The 14,897-nt window shown below is 38.6% G+C and overlaps 1 pseudogene; it reads left to right on the plus strand.

Annotated features, from left to right (window-relative positions):
* The first annotated feature begins 1,753 nt into the window (after positions 1–1,753).
* LOC131767819 (ADP-ribosylhydrolase ARH3 pseudogene) overlaps positions 1,754–14,897 on the plus strand; it is a 37,572-nt pseudogene continuing 24,428 nt past the window's right edge.

Below are 14,897 nucleotides of genomic sequence, written 5' to 3' on the forward strand. Positions count from 1 at the left end.
ATTTTCTGTTCATTTGTTTGGTTTGGTGGGTTTTTACTTTGCTCCTTCATCTGCTGCATACTTCTCCATCTTCTCATTTTGTTTAACTTACTGTGTTTGGGGTCTCCTTTTCACAGGCTGCAAGTTAGTAGTTCCCATTGTTTTTGGTGTCTTCCCCCAGTGGGTAATGCTGGTTCAGTTGTTTGTGTAGGCTTCCTGGTGGAGAGGACTGGTTCCTGTGTTCTGGTGAGGGGCTGGATCTTGTCTTTCTGGCGGACAGGACTGCATCTAGTGGTGTGTTTTGGGGTGTCTGTGAACTTAGTATATTTTAGGCAACCTCTTTGCTAATCAGTGGTGTTGTGTTCCTGTCTTGCTAGTTGTTTGGCATGGTACATCCAGTACTGGAGTTCGCTTGCTGTTGGGTGGAGGTAGATCTTAGGGTTGAGATGGATATCTCTGGTAGAGTTCTCAGCCAATTGATACTATGTGGGGCTGGGAGCTCTCTGGTGGTGCAATGTCCTGAACTTGGCTCTCCCACCTCAGAGGCTCAGGCCTGACACCAGGCTGGAGCACCAAGCCACTGTCAGCCACATGGCTCAGAAGAAAAGGGAGAAAAAAAGAAAGAAAGGAAAAAAATAACTATAAATAAAAAGATTAAAAAATATTAAAATAAAAATAAGAGAGAAAGAGAGCAACAAAACCAATAAACAAATACACCAATGATCACAAGCACTAAACACTAAACTAAGATAAACATAAATATCAGAAACAAATCAGTTGCAGACAGCCAACCCCGAGTACAGTTGCTCCCAAAGTCCACCAAACTCAGTTTGGGGATGATTCGTTGCCTATTCAGGTATTCCACAGATGCAGGTACAAATTGATTGTGGGGATTTAATCCACTGCTCCTGAGGCTGCAGGGAGAAATTTCCCTTTCTCTTCTTTGTTTGCATAGCTCCTGGTGTTCAGTTTTCATTTTGGCCCTACCACCTCTGTGGGTAAGTCGCCCTCAGGCATCTGTTCCCTCCCAGACAGGAGGGGGTTAAAGCAGTGGCTGATTCGGGGGCTCTTGCTCATTCAGGCCTGGGGGAGGGAAGGGTACTGTAGTTATAATTGGAATGTGGAGCGAGCCTGTGACAGCAGAGGCCGGTGTGACGTTGCAACAGCCTGAGGCTTGCCGTATGTTTTCCCGGGGCAGTTGTCCCTGTATCACGGGACACTGGCAGTGGTGGCCTGCACAGGCTCCTGGGGGGCAGGGGGGAGTGTGGATAGTGACCTGTGCTTCCACACAGGATTCTTGGTGGCCGCAGCAGCAGCATTAGCATTTCATGACCATCTGTGGGGTCTGAGCAGATAGTCGTGGCTCTCGCCCATCTCTGAAGCTCATTTAGGTGGTGCTCTGCCTTCTGTGGGCAGAAGGGAAAGGAATCCCCTCCCCTAGCACACCCTGAAACAATGGTCTCTTGCCTCTTAGGCAGGTCCAGACATTTCCCGACTCCCTCCTGGCTAGCTGTGGCGCACTAGCCCCCTTCAGGCTGTGCTCACACAGCCAACAGCAGTCCTCTCCCTGGGATCCGACCTCCGAAGCCCGAGCCTCTGCTCCCAGCCCCCACCCACCCTGGTGGGTGGGCAGTCAAGCCTCTCAGGCTGGTGAGTGCTGGTTGGCAGTGATCCTCTGTGTGGGAATCTCTCCGCTTTGCCCTTTGCACCCCTGTTGCTGCGCTCTCCTCCATGGCTCTGAAGCTTCCTCTCCACCCACTCCCTGTCTCCAACAGTGAAGGGCCTTCCTAGTGTGTGGAAACTTTTCCTCCTTCACAGCTCCCTCCCAGAGGTGCAGGTCCCATCTGTATTCTTTTGTCTCTCTTTCTTCTTTTGCCCTACCCATGTACGTGAGGATTTTCTTGCCTTTTGGGAATTCTGAGATCTATCTGCCAGTGTTCAGTGGGTGTTCTGTAGGAGTTTTTCCACATGTAGATGTATTTGTGGAGAGGAAAGTGTGCCGCCAGCCGCGGCGGGTCCTCAAAGTGCAGCAACAATCGACGAGAGGGGGTAGGGAACTGAACGCACCAAGGTATGGGATCAGAAGGGCACAAGCAACTGATGGTTGCAAGGCAAGTTTAATAACAAAGCATAGCCATGTATATACCCCTAAAGCAGGGAATTTGCTTAGTCACCATCTTATCGGCATCAGCTGGTTAATTGGCTTCTCGGCTTAGTCACGCCTTATCGGCATCAGCTGGTTGATTGGCTTCTCGGCTTCTCCCTCAAAGGCACCAATTTCCCCTCCAGGGTTGCTTTTCCTAGCCTTAGGGAACAACCAGAGACTCCCAGTAACTGAGCAGGTCCCTGGAGCGATTTGGCCAAAGGCCATCTCCTTTTTTACGTTCATACCATAAAGTCCAGGATGCATACCAAGGAGAGTACAATCGGGCCCTGAGGCTTATGAGGGTCTTAATGGCGCCTTCCTCAGAGGGCAATGCTCGCCACATTTCCCCCTCTTTTATTTTTTAAAGCTTGATAATGCAACTTCAACCCTTACACCTCCTGACGAAGAGCAGCGAGACGGCCAACAACAAAGCGTAACAAACAAGGTAAGGCAATTAACATCAACAATACACATGACCCCACGGTAATCAATCCTGTGAGTCCATTTTGAAACCAATGCATTGGGTTTAACCATTGAAGCTGATCCAAGAGTCCTTGAATTAATTGTTGGGGCCTGTCTTCTTGTAGATGAGCTTCTTGAATTGCTTGTATTTCCGCATTAAGTTTTTGTATGTCCAAACTAATGTGTCCATCAGTCCATACACTTAAAAAGTGCATTTTTACTTTTTTCCAATCCCAGTCAGTTTCATTATAAGCGTGTTGAGTCACACAAATCCAAGTATATTTAGCATGGCAAATCAAACGCATTTTCAATTTTAAAGCCATAATTTGGTTTCCTAAACCTATGAGAGCATTTTTTAACTCATCAACCTCAGTTTTTAGTTGAGTATCAATATGACTTTGTCATGCTAATGCAATACTGGTATTTTTAAGACAATTGATTAACATAACGTGCTTGTTGTACAGTTTTACTTAATGCTAAACCGGCGGTAGCGGCTGTGGCTGTTAAAGTGGCTAAGGCTAATATGCTACATATTAATATTCCAGTGAATCATTTAGGTCTTTTTAAAACTTCAGATAATTCTAGCCAAGCTTGCATGCTAGTACTATGATACCATGGTTCAGAAATATTTACAGGCAGCATTACATAGGAAGGTTGTTTTAACATCATAACAGAAAAAGTTCCTTTCATAGGCAGAATGCAAGTACTAAAAATACAATTCTGACAAGTTATATTATATCCTAAGGAACCAGAAGTAAACTCAATCTGTAAATCTCCTATTAGCAAGGCATATGAGGGTGTAACACAAGTAATAACCGGTTGATAAGAATAAGACAATGCAAACTTCCCAAAATCCCAATGCTTATAAAAAACCAAACTATTATTAGTAACAGAAACTGATGAAATTAAAATGGTACCATTATTATAATTTAAGGTGCACCAGATTTGAGAATTCAAAATCAGATTGGGGAAAATCAGAAGGAAAAAAGGAGGGAAACTTCAAACTTGTAACAGCTTTAACTACCTTTAAACTATGGCCGGCCAGTAAAGTCCCTTGTTCTCCTACATATATTTCAACACAAAAATAGTATCTTTACTAGTCTCATTCTTTCCATTTTTGTTATTATTGCCCTGTGAAATCATTTTTTCTAGAACAGCAAGAAGATGTAAAGCTTTCTCAGCTTGGTAGGTTAATATATACAGGTCTACGAGCAAAAAACACACTGCTTGGGCAAATTTTTCTTCAAAAGGTTCTATGAACTGATAAAGTTTTTCACCAACGGATATGCCTTCTGTATACTGTCGGACATGATACAGGATGACTGCTTGATTGTAATACAACATACTGTTTTTAAGATCATCTAGTCCATCCATTTCTTCAACAGCCGAGTGCACCCAATTCTTCAATTGGTTAAGTGTCTGTCTTAAACTATCTGTTGTTGTCTGGTTACTTTTGAAAAACTCAGCTACTGCCGTATTCAAAATTATTTTATAATCGTCTTTGTTTATATCTTGTAGGCAGGTAAGATGTTGCAGACAGACATCATAATTTCCAGCTGTAAAAGCCTGGAAAGCACTGGTGGACAACTCCTTCTCTTGATCAGTGATTTCAGGTCGCTTCTTGGATACTTCTTGTCCCATATTTTTTTACTTCTGACTATTTCCCCGAGTTACTATCAACTTTACTATGTGGCCACACTTTCACTCTTCACTCCGGGGATTCACCTACTGAGATTCAGATGTCCCTCTCGTCAGGTCCCTGTTCGGGCGCCACTTGCCGCCAGCCGAGGCGGGTCCTCAAAGTGCAGCAACAATCGACGAGAGGGGGTAGGGAACTGAACGCACCAAGGTATGGGATCAGAAGGGCACAAGCAACTGACGATTGCAAGGCAAGTTTAATAACAAAGCATAGCCATATATATACCCCTAAAGCAGGGAATTTGCTTAGTCACCATCTTATCGGCATCAGCTGGTTAATTGGCTTCTCGGCTTAGTCACGCCTTATCGGCATCAGCTGGTTGATTGGCTTCTCGGCTTCTCCCTCAAAGGCACCAATTTCCCCTCCAGGGTTGCTTTTCCTAGCCTTAGGGAACAACCAGAGACTCCCAGTAACTGAGCAGGTCCCTGGAGCGATTTGGCCAAAGGCCATCTCCTTTTTTACGTTCATACCATAAAGTCCAGGATGCATACCAAGGAGAGTACAATCGGGCCCTGAGGCTTATGAGGGTCTTAATGGCGCCTTCCTCAGAGGGCAATGCTCGCCACAAAGGTGATCTCCCCATCTTACTCCTCTGTCATCTTGTAGGTTCCCACCACTACATACATTTTTGATCTGACCTTCTGCATGTGATGCAGAACCAAGAAAAGGGTCATCTCTGGTCACTAGAGAAAAGAAAAATCAAGTGACAGGAAGTTTGGATGAGTTTACAAATCTTAACCTGAATGAGATGTCCTTTATCTATCTTTCCAACTTTTTCCATCACTGTTGGCAGCAGTGTGTTTGCACAATTCATTCATTTATTCAGCCATGTTTACTGGGTGCTTACTGTTTGTTAACCCTCCATACACCATTAAGACGTTTTCTAAAGGTTATGTGATAATATTCAGCTATTTCTAAGAAGTGTCAAAATTTTGACCTGTTACTTTCTGACTTAGCACTAATCTATTACCCTTAAGTCCACTGAGCACAAATATGAAAAAACATTAGAAACAATAGTATTATTATTGAACATTTGATAGTTTTAAGCAAATATTATCATTATTCTCTTATATAGTAAGAACAAAATGCAGATTAATCTCTACTTACTATTCTTTCCTCAGTGGTGTATCAAAACCAGGGTGGTGGGAGCAGTCTGCTTTGAGGGAAGGCAGACAGGGCTGTGCTACCCTTAGAAAATTTAAAAATAATAATACAACCAACTTTTAGTCAATCTGGTTTTTATTATCACCACTTGCTAGCAATCCTAAATAAAGTTAGCTATAAAGTACTCCCCCCAAAAAATCTTTTGTCTAAATTTAAACAATTGATACAGTTACTGTTCAGTTGTAATTACATACATGTGTGAGCTTCAAATTAGCACATTTTAATTACTTATTTTTTGATAAACATCATTTTCTACATAAAAGTTCATTTGGAAAACTTCCAGTTTTATAGTCCAGTCCCAAGACACAGAGACTCAGCTACACACATTCAGTTTTAGAGCAATTTCTTAAGAGTTCCAAATCCTTCTAGCTCAGTTTTGGCACAGTTTGTGTTCACAATTCCTGTGGTACTATGTACTCTTGTTTTTAAAGTACTGAGTTAGAAATAAATGATGAAAAAAAAAAGAAATAAATGATGAGAGGATGGTGATGGCTAAGAGGAAGAAATAGAAATTGAATTACTTTAATTCTGTCATTCTGTGTATTCACTTAGTTTTTATTTATATTTTAAAATTTCAACCCGTGGAAACATTTGAAAGCCTCTAAACCTGATTCCAAAGAAACAAAAGCAGAACTGCAGTTTCTGGAATTTATTGTGAATTGGGATTTTTATGATTCTTTGTCACACTTACCCTTATGGTTAAGAATTTTCCTATTTGTATATTTGTTTCTTTATGTGAAAGACACTTTCCAAAGTTAAAATTAATAAAATTGTTCTTTAATCAACTCCAAGCAAAGATAGATTTAAAAAATCTAACTATGTTCCTTATGATTATACAAAGGTCAATTCTGATAAAATTATTCACAAGTTTACAGAAGCTAAGCTTCCAAAACAGAAAATGTGCTGTTTATTATTCACTATTGTCATTGACTAATATGCAGGTGTAAACTTTTTTCTCTTTTTCAAAAAAATACATTAGTTTATAAATATACACTTAATGTATAAAAATTTTAATTCATTACATTTTCCCATATTTTGAAATTTAATATTTATTTTATTTTTAAAAAACCATGAAACATATACAAATTTCAATAAAAGAAAAATTCACTACTTACATTTTTTCTCTGACCATATTTTTGTTTCATTACATGATTACAACTGGGGATAATTTTGTTGATGGGGGAGGTGTTAAAAATGATTTGCTCCAAGCATGTCACTGTCTCTTCATTAGTAGTTTAGATACCTAAAAGCAAATGAGAAAAATAAATGATATGTTTCAACATTACTCCAAAGGATGCCAGGGAACTGAGGAAGAAGCCCTACTCTTTTTTAAAGAGTTTAAACAAAATACATACTATCAAAAGTAGACATTTTTATTTTAAAAATTATTTTCTTGTTGACAGACAAGAAAGAACTATGCAAAGATTTCCATGTGGAGATAACTACCAACATTTGAATGGCTAATTGTCATTAAAATAATTCCAGGAATTGTTAGGTATTATAATTGGTGCCACAAAAAATTTTCCCTGTTTTTAGGAGATGCCAGTAAAATGATTGGCTATGGAAATTGTTAAAGAGTATTTCAAAATTGTGTTTAAAAATTTGTTTAACCCAGGTTAAAAAATCCAAAGCAGACACTAATAACATCTCTTTTTCTTTAGTAGAGTTTATGATCTAAAAAACAAAACAATCAGAAAACTTTAAAAATTGAAGTATAGTTGACTTACAATGTTAATTTCTGCTATACAGCAAAGTGATTCAGTTATACATACATATATATATATATATATATATATATATACATTTTTTGTTTATATAAGAAAACTTTTTTTGTCCAAACATAGTTTAGTTCCTTATTTTCGATTCCCCATTCCCTAACAACCTCCCCCAATCAGGGGACAAGACTAAACTAGAATAAATCTTTTTTTGGGGGGTGGGGTTCTCTCTAAACCAGATCACTCTCTCTCTTTTACTCTGGTGAAGCTATTTGATATATGAGGAACCCAAAGCAACAGAGAAAGCTGAGAGCTAATTGCAAGCGTTTGTACTGCAGGTGAGAGCCCAAGGTCTACAGCTTCCTAAGGCAGAGAGACCTGTCTTCAGGTTGATCATATTGTTGTTTCTATTTTTTAAGCCTGGACATCTTTCTTAAGTGATTAAATACCTATGTAACGTATCCTGTCTCATCAGGACACACAGATTTTTTTCTTTTAAGTTTGAATATCTCAGATAACACAGCCCTTGACACCAAGGGCATGAGGAAGACTTCAAGGTAAAAATAAGCCTAACTCCTTCCAAAATGCTTGGAACTTCTTTAAAGAGAAGTAAAAATTTTCACTCTAGAGTTAAAAGAAGGCTTAAAAATCAAGGGATAAGTAGTTTGCATCTACTTTCAGATGCTTTTTCTGAGTATAGTTTTGGCTAAGGAAAAATTTACTAGCTGTACAAAGGAACATTAGATACATGATGGGACACATATGAAGGGGATGGCATGAAAGGAAGCAAAAGTTGCAGGAAACTTAGCCTTCATAAACTATGCTGTGAAGATCATCTTCAGTGTACCTGCTCACACCTCTCTGAGATACCTCATCTCAATTTACTCACTGAGTGCTGATTGCCTTTTATTTTATTGCATCACATGGATCTGTTTTTTATTTTTTAATAAATTAATTTTATTTATTATTTTTTGGGGGGCTGCGTTGGGTCTTCATTGCTGCATGTGGGCTTTCTCTAGTTGCAGCGAGTGGGGGCTACTCTTCGTTGCAGTGTGTGGGCTTCTCATTGCAGTGTCTTCTCTTGTTGTGGATCACAGGCTCTAGGCGTGCAGGCTTCAGTAGTTGTGGCTTGAGAGCTGTAGAGCGCAGGCTCAGTAGTTGTGGCGCACGGGCTTAGTTGCTCCGCAGCATGTGAGACCTTCCCGGAGCAGGCTTCAAACCCGTGTCCCCTGCATTGGCAGGTGGATTCTTAACCACTAGGCCACAAGGGAAGTCCCTGGATCTGTTTTGCTGGCACATTTCAAGCCCTAGAACACTCATGACCTCCTCCTAAAATCAAATTGATTTCTCCATCTGATTACTCAAAGAAGGTCTTGAGGAATAAGAAATGACTAATCTGAGAAATGAATCTCTGCCACGGTAATGATTTCGAGGTATTACCCCATTGCAGCCATATGAGTCTGTGTATCCTGAAATTCTTAATCCAGAGCCATTCCAGTGGGCAAGTAGGAAGAGAGTTTGTTTGGAGTAGGGGCAAGTTCCTTAAACAATTCTGAATCAGCAACTTCTTACTCTGCCTATGGATGGGGCTGGCCCTGTGTCTAGATATTCTGTAATAGTATGGAGAAATCTACACCAGACTCATGCCTTTTGCAGCCAAGATGAAGACTTTCGCAATAAACGGAGTCTTTGGTATGGATCTAGTAGTCTAGCATCTCAACAGAGACTTAGAACATTTTATTAGATCCACATGCTTTCATGGTAACTTAAATAAAAATAAATATCTAGGGTATCATAGACATTGATTTAAGTGTTTTACATGCATTAATTTTGCTAATCCTTACAATAATCTATTGTTATTATTCTATTATCCCTATTTCATAGATAAAGAAGCCATGGCAAGCAGAGGTTTGATGACTTGAACTGGAGTTGCTGGAATTTGAAACCAGAGAGTAGCTTGTACCCAAATCCATGGTGTCAGCCACCACTCTAAACACCCCTCTGCCCATGACCTAGGGAATGCTTCATTCACTGTTAAAGGAGATGAAACCTCAGTCAGGTATCCCCACAACACTGTTTATCTCTGTTATTACAGTTGCCACATCATTCTGTAAATTTTACATTTCTATCCCAATGGTGTAGGATCTTCTTGAAGACAGCTATTTTACTGTATTTATCCTTGTTTACTGTTCACATAATTTGTTTTGTGGAAACCAGCCAGCGGGATAGTTCAGAGTTACCTAAAAGATCTGACCTGTGTTTAAGGAGCCTATATTGCTGTCACAGGACCACTGGAGGTTTTGTAACTGGTTTCATAACCAAGTCTGAGCTGGGCTTTGCTCTCACAGTAATAAGACAAACATATAATGTACCTTTCAAGACCCAAACATTTGAAGTCTTGAAAAAACCTTCAAAGCACCAATCTTTAGCAAAATTAAAAATTAAAAAAATCTAACGAGAGAGCTTCCTTGGTGGCGCAGTGGTTGAGAGTCCGCCTGCCAATGCAGGGGACGCGGGTTCGTGCCCCGGTCTGGGAAGATCCCACATGCCGCGGAGCGGCTGGGCCCGTGAGCCACGGCCGCTGAGCCTGCGCATCCGGAGCCTGTGCTCTGCAACGGGAGAGGCCACAGCAGTGAGGGGCCTGCGTATCGCAAAAAAAAAAAAAAAAAAAAAAAAAAAAAAAAAAAAAAAAAAAAAATCTAACGAGAGTATACCAAGTTCCTGAATACAACCACCCAAACACAGGGGACAGAGGAACTTAAACCACCGTAGAGATACAGTCAGCAATATCCAGCATATGAGACACTGGGCAAGACAAGTGACTAGGGCTCTCCAATAAATAAAATAAAGGGAAAAATAAAACTAGAAGGAGAACCTATAGATTTTTATTTTATTTATTTATTTTTTAAATTTTTTTATTTATTTATTTTATACAGCAGGTACTTATTAGTTATCTATTATATATATATTAGTGTATGTATGTCAATCCCAATCTCCCAATTCATCCCACCTGTGCCCCGCTTTCACCCCTTGGTGTCCATACGTTTGTTCTCTACATCTGTGTCTCAATTTCTGCCTTGCAAACCGGTTCATCGGTACCACTTTTCTAAATTCCACATATATGCGTTAATATACGATATTTGTTTTTCCCTTTCTGACTTACTTCACTCTGTTTGACAGTCTCTAGGTCCATCCACGTCTCTATAAATGACCCAGGTTTTTTTCCTTTTTATGACTGATTAATATTCCATTGTATATATATGTACCACATCTTCTTTACCTATTTGTCTGTCAGTGGGCATTTAGGTTGCTTCCATGACCTGGCTATTGTAAATAGTGCTGCAATGAGCATTGGGGTGCATATGTTTTTTTGAATTATGGTTTTCTCTGGGTATATGCCCAGTAGTGGGATTTCTGGATCATATGGTAATTCTATTTTTAGTTTTTTAAGGAATCTCCATACTGTTCTCCATAGTGGCTGTATCAATTTACATTCCCACCAACAGTGCAAGAGGGTTCCCTTTTCTCCACACCCTCTCCATCATTTGTCTGTAGATTTTCTGATGATGCCCATTCTGACCCATGTGAGGTGATACTTCATTGTACTTTTTATTTGCATTTCTCTAATAATTAGTGATGTTGAGCAGCTTTTTATGTGCCTCTTGGCCATCTGTATGTCTTCTTTGGAGAAATGTCTATATAGTTCTTCTACTCATTCTTTGATTGGGTTGTTTGTTTTTTTAATATTGAGGTGCATGACCTATTTATATATTCTGGAGCTTAAACCTTTGTCCGTTGATTCGTTTGCAAATATTTTCTCCCATTCTGAGGGTTGTCTTCTCATCTTGTTTATAGTTTCCTTTGCTGTGCAGAAGATTTTAAGTTTCGTTAGGTCACATTTGTTTATTTTTGTTTGTATTCCCATTCCTCTAAGAGGTGGGTCAAAAAAGATTTTGCTGTGATTTATGTCATAAAGTGTTCTTCCTATGTTTTCTTCTAAGAGTTTGATAGTGTCTGGTCTTACATTTAGGTCTTTAATCCATTTTGAGTTTATTTTTGTGTATGGTGTCAGGGAATGTTCTAATTCCATTCTTTTAAATATAGCTGTCCAGTTTTCCCAGCACCACTTACTGAAGAGACTGTCTTTTCTCCATTGTATATCCTTGCCTCCTTTGTCATAGATTAGTTGACCATAGGTGTACGGGTTTATCTCTGGGCTTTCTATCCTGTTTCATTGATCTATATTTCTGTTTTTGTGCCAGTACCATATTGTCTTGATTACTATAGCTTTGTAGTATAATCTGAAGTCAGGGAGTCTGATTCCTCCAGCTCTGTTCTTTTCCCCTCAAGATTGCTTTGGCTGTTCGGGGTCTTTTGTGTCTCCAAAAAATTTTAAATTTTTTTTGTTCTAGTTCTGTGAAAAATGCCATTGGTAGCTTGATAGGGATTGCATTGAATCTGTAGATTGCTTTGAGTAGAATAGTCATTTTCACAATATTGATTCCTCCAATCCAAGAATATGGTAACTTTCTCCAACTGTTTGTGTCATCGTTGATTTCTTTCATCAGTATCTTATAGTTTTCTGAATACAGGTTTTTACCTCCTGATGTAGGTTTATTCCTAGGATTTTATTCTTTTTGTTGCAATGGTAAATGGGAGTGTTTCCTTAATTTTTCTTTCTGATCTTTTGTTTTTAGTGTATAGGAATGCAAGAGATTTCTGTGCATTAATTTTGTATCCAGCAAATTTACCAGAATCATGGATTAGCTCTAGTAGTTTTCTGTTGGCATCTTTAGGATTACCTATGTAGAGTATCATGTCATCTGCAAACAGTGGCAGTTTTACTTCTTCTTTTCCAACTTGTATTCCTTTTATTTCTTTTTATTCTCTGATTGTCTGACTAAGACTTCCAAAACTACGTTGAATAATAGTGGTGACAGTGCACATCCTTGTCTTGATTCTGATCTTAGAGGGAATGCTTTCAGTTTTTCACCATTCAGAATGATGTTTCCTGTGGGTATGTCATGTATGGCCTTTATTATGCTGAGATAGGTGCCCTCTATGCCCATTCTCTGGAAAGTTTTTATCATAAATCCTTGTTGAATTTTGTCAAAAGCTTTTTCTGCATCTATTGAGATGATCATATGTTTTTTATCCTTCAATTTGTTAATATGGCTTATCACATTGATTGATTTGCATATGTGATTTGCATCCCTGCGATAAATCCCACTTGATCATGATGTATGATCCTTTTAATGTGTTGTTGGATTCTGTTTGCTAGTATTTTGCTGTGGATTTTTACATCTATATTCACCAGTGATATATGTCTGTAATTTTCTTTTTTTATAGTATCTTTGTCTGGTTTTGGTATCAGGGTGATGGTGGCCTTGTAGAATAAGTTTGGGAGTGTTCCTTCCTCTGCAACTTTTTGGAAGATTTTGAGAAGGATGGGTGTTAGCTGTACTCTAAATGTTTGATAGAATTCACCTGTGAAGCCATCTGGTCCTGGAACTTTGTTTTTTGAAGATTTTTATCACAGTTTCAATTTCGTTACTTGTGATTGGTCTGCTGATAGTTTCTTTTTGCTCCTGGTTCAGTCTTGAAAGGTTTAAGCTTTCTAATAAATTGTCCATTTCTTCCAGGTTGCCCATTTTATTGGCATAGAGTTGCTTGTAGTAGTATTTTTGGATGCTTTGTATTTCTGTGGTGTCCATTGTAATTTCTCCTTTTTCACTTCTAATTTTATTGATTTGAGTCCTCTCCTTTTTCTTGATGAGTCTGGCTAAAAGTTTATCTATTTTGTTTATCTTCTCAAAGAACCAGCTTTTAGTTTTATTGATCTTTGCTATTGTTTTTTTTTGTTTGTTTGTTTCTATTTCATTTATTTCTGCTCTGATCTTTATGATTTCTTTTCTTCTACTAACTTTGTGTTTTGTTTGTTCTTTTTTCTCTAGTTCCTTTAGGTGTAAGGTTAGGTTGTTTATTTGAGATTTTTCTTATTTCTTGAGGTAAGATTCTATTGCTATAAACTTGCCTCTTAGAACTGCTTTTGCTGCATCCCCTAGGTTTTGGATCATCATGTTTTTATTGTCATTTGTCTCTAGGTATTTTTTGATTTCCTTTTTGATTTCTCCAGTGATCTCTTGGTTATCTAGTAATGTATTGTTTAACCTCCATGTGTTTGTGTTTTTAACATTTTTTTCCATGTAATTGATTTCTAATCTCCTAGTGCTGTGGTCAGAAAATATGCTTGATATGATTTCAGTTTTCTTAAATTTACCTAGGTTTGATTTGTGACCCAAGATGTGATCTATCCTGGAGAATGTTCTGTGTACACTTGAGAAGAAAGTGTAATCTGCTCTTTTCAGGTGGAGTGTCCTATAAATATCAATTAAATCTATCGGGTCTATGGTGTCATTTAAAGCTTGTGTATCCTTATTAATTTTCTGTCTGGATGATCTGTCCATTGGTGTAAGTGAGCCGTTAAGGTCCCCCACTATTATTGTGTGACTGCCAGTTTCCACTTTTATAGCTGTTAGCATTTGCGTTATGTATTGAGGTGCTCCTATGTTGGATGCATATCTATTTATAATTGTTATATCTTCTTCTTGGATTGATCCCTCGATCATTATGTAGTGTCCTGCTTGTCTCTTGTAACATTCTTTATTTTAAAGTCTATTTTATCTGATATCAGTATTGCTACTCCAGCTTTCTTTTGACTTCCATTTGCATGAATATTTTTTTCCATCCCCTCACTTTCAGTCTGTATGTGTCCCTAGGTCTGAAGTGGGTCCCTTGTAGACAACATATATCTGGCTCTTGTTTTTGTATCCATTCAGCAAGCCTGTGTCTTTTGGTTGGGACATTTAATCCATTCACATTTAAGGTAATTATTGATATGTATGTTCCTATTACCATTTTCTTAAGTGTTTTGGGTTTGTTTTTGTAGGTCCTTTTCATCTCTTGTGTTTCCCACTTAAAAAAGGTCTTTTAACATTTTTTGTAGAGCTGGTTTTGTGGTGCTGAATTCTCTTAGCTTTTGCTTGTCTATAAAGCTTTTGATTTCTCTGTCAAATCTGAAAGAGGTCCTTGCTGGGTGGAGTAATCTTGGTTGTAGGTTCTTCCCTTTCATCACCTTAAATATATCATGCCACTCCCTTCTGGCTTGTAGAGTTTCTGCTGAGAGAGCAGCTCTTAACCTTATGGGAGTTCCCTTGTATGTTATTTGTCATTTTTCCCATGTTGCTTTTAATAATTTTTATTTGTCTTTAATTTTTGCCAATTTAATTACTATGTGTCTTGGCAGGTTTCTCCTTGGTTTTATCCTGTATGGGACTCTCTGCGCTTCCTGGACTTAGGTGGCTATTTCCTTTCCCATGTTAGGGAAGTTTTTGACTATAATCTCTTCAAATATTTTCTCAGGTACTTTCTCTCTCTCTTCTCCTTCTGGGACCCCTATAATGTGAATGTTGGTGTGTTTATTGTTGTCCCAGAGGTCTCTTAAGCTGTCTTTGTTTCTTTGCATTCTTTTTTCTTTATTCTGTTCCATGGCAGTGATTTCCAACATTCTGTCTTCTAGGTCTCTTATCTGTTCTTCTGCCTTAGTTATTCTGCTATTGATTCCTGCTAGTGTATTTTTCATTTCAGTTATTGTATTGTTCATCTCTATTTGTTTGTTCTTTAATTTTTCTAGGTCTTTGTTAAACATTTCTTGCATCTTCTTGATCTTTAC

The sequence above is a fragment of the Kogia breviceps genome, chromosome 13 (genome assembly GCF_026419965.1).
Source record: "Kogia breviceps isolate mKogBre1 chromosome 13, mKogBre1 haplotype 1, whole genome shotgun sequence".
Lineage (NCBI taxonomy): Eukaryota > Metazoa > Chordata > Mammalia > Artiodactyla > Physeteridae > Kogia > Kogia breviceps.